This window comes from Tupaia chinensis, unplaced genomic scaffold (assembly GCF_000334495.1).
Source record: "Tupaia chinensis unplaced genomic scaffold, TupChi_1.0 Scaffold000176_1, whole genome shotgun sequence".
Taxonomy (NCBI): domain Eukaryota; kingdom Metazoa; phylum Chordata; class Mammalia; order Scandentia; family Tupaiidae; genus Tupaia; species Tupaia belangeri.
Genome location: NW_006159651.1, coordinates 1,025,370 through 1,028,023, shown reverse-complemented (window position 1 = coordinate 1,028,023; position 2,654 = coordinate 1,025,370). Strand labels below are relative to the sequence as shown.

The window sequence follows — 2,654 nt, the reverse complement described above, 5'->3', positions numbered from 1 at the left end:
AGCTCGCAGCCAGGGCCTGACCCTGACGGTGCGGGGCAGCTGTGGTCTGTGCTACACCAGCTGCAGCAGCACAGTGAACCCCAGTATGAAGCAGGAACGAGAAGCGAAAGAGAATGTAAAGAACAGCTCCGTCCCGAGAAGAACTCTGAAGGTGACTCAGCCTTCCTTTTCTCTTGTTGGAAGAGAAAATAAGTTGTGCAAAGGCTTATCCCAAAGGAAACACCAGAAAGACCAGTTACCAGCTAAGACTTCCAGCTCTAGGGTTGTCACCGGCTCAGAATACAGTGAAAATTAACATCTCCAAGGAGTCACCCAAGACGCTTTTGATCTTATGACTAAAGAAAATCCATCTTCTCAATATTGAGAGAAGGGGCAGAAAAGCGGAGGAAGGCTCTCTATGAAGCACTTCAGGAGAACAAGAAACTTCATGAAGAAATTGAGCCGAAGGACAGTGAAATCGCCCGCCTGAAGGAGAAGGAAGAACTGGCAGGATTAGCAGAGGACACGCAGCACGTGGTGGAGGCCATCCAGAGACTGGCTGGTGAACCTCTGAATCACCTCGACTGCCCGGAGTCCAGCTGGTGAGGATTCTGAAGTGGGAGCCTCAGAAACCGGCAGGCGTGCTGAAGAACTCACATCTTCCTCTGCAGACGCCACGCCGTGTGCATGAGGTTCATTACTGTCCGACGTGAGACACAGACTGCCAAAGCCCACCTCCACTGTAGTGCTCTGTAGCAGAGCGAATACACTACATAATGCACACTGGAATAAGCTTCTCAGCGTGAATCCTGGGGCCCTGCTGTACTAAAATACAAACACTGTGCATTTTAAGTCTACAATGTTTTATGTAAATAGCATTTTCTTAGTTGTCAGGCGTAGCTCGTGTATATTATAAATAAACTTGAAATTAAAACACGCACACACACACACAAAGTCAGGAAGGTCCTTAACAAAGCCGGGAAGTCCGACCTGGAGAGGGTAAACAGGAGTCACAGGGCCTGCCCCGTGCGGCTCCGTCCTGGCGTGTCCTCTGGGTCTCTAACGTCTCAGCTAAGAGACAACATGGACTGTGCTCTCAGCCCGCCTCAGCTCCACGCAAACTGTCCCATCCGCTCTGCTCATTTGCTATGTCAGCCGTCGTTCAATCCAGTCTGCTACAAGCAAACTGTCAGGGACAACTAGGGTAGTCTGCAAAATAATCAAAACTAGAGCAGTAATAGAAGTCAGCATGTAAATTAAAATTTAAACTATATTCTCTTTATTCTCTAACTAAACAACACACCAGGTGACATAAACCGTGATATAAATAATTCTTAAACTATTATAACAACTTCCAAATTATTTATTGATTTTTAGAAGTAAAGTTTGTTTCTCTCATGAGAGCAAGACTCGGAGACAGAGAGACAAGCGCCCTCAACAGGGTATCATGCCTCGGCCCCCTCCCCAGTCCCAGGTGGGTCGTGGGCCCATGCACCTGCCCAGCACGCACAAGGTGGTCCCCAGCACCAAACCAGGACCTTTGCCATGTGGATCTTGTTGTGTTGCCACGGTACCACCTGCTGGTCCCAAATGTGGATTTTTTTTTTTATAGTTGGCACGCACGCACAAGTGCCTGCCATGAGTTTTTGACAAGAGAGTCCTATAAAAAGCTTTTGACAATTTCATCATTAAATCATTTCTATGGTATGACATGAGTAGCATCATTTATCCTGTTCATAATCTAAATCCTCTCTCACTTAGCAGCTAATTAGCAATTGTTCAGCCCCTGTCATACTGCCTGAAAATCTTACATATTTAAAATCTCGGTTCACCTGTTCATAAAAATCACTTAAAATAAGCCACATTGAATCAGCAGGCTTAAATTTATTCATTAAAGTAAGTGTTGTTAGTATGATTAATGACATCTATGTAGCTTTGTAAATATTCTTCAAGGTTCATTAAATTAAAAATTAATTATTAGATGATATAATTGATTTTTTTCTTGTTGTTACTATAGAGAGAAACAGAGATAGAAAGTGATAAATCACCCCTTAAGAGGGATGGCCATGCCACAATCCCTTTCCCTCCATTCTCCACTCAGGATTCTCCCGTACCCCCTGCTGGTCCCAAATGTGGGTTTTTTTTTTTTTTATAGTTGTCATTAACTAAGTGAAATGCCCGTGTGAGCCATTTGACAAGAGAGTCCTATAAAAAGCTTTTGTCAATTTCTTCATTAAATCATTTCTATGGTATGACATGAGTAGCATCATTTATGCTGTTCATAATCTAAATCCTCTCTCACTTAGCAGCTAATTAGCAATTGTTCAGCCCCTGTCATACTGCCTGAAAATCTTACATATTTAAAATCTCGGTTCACCTGTTCATAAAAATCACTTAAAATAAGCCGTATTGAATCAGCAAGCTTAAATTTATTCATTAAAGTAAGAGTTGTTAGTATGATTAATGACATCTATGTAGCTTTGTAAATATTCTTCAAGGTTCATTAAATTAAAAATTAATTATTAGATGATATAATTGATTTTTTTCTTCTTGTTACTATAGAGACAGAGATAGAAAGTGATAAATCACCCCTTAGGAGTGATGGCCATGCCACAATCCCTTTCCCTCCATTCTCCACTCAGGATTCTGGACACAAACACACACACACACATGTG

General features: G+C 42.5%; 1 pseudogene; it reads left to right on the top strand.

The window, feature by feature from the left end:
- LOC102498309 (geminin pseudogene) overlaps positions 1–1,564 on the top strand; it is a 2,504-nt pseudogene extending 940 nt beyond the window's left edge.
- The last annotated feature ends 1,090 nt before the right edge of the window (positions 1,565–2,654 follow it).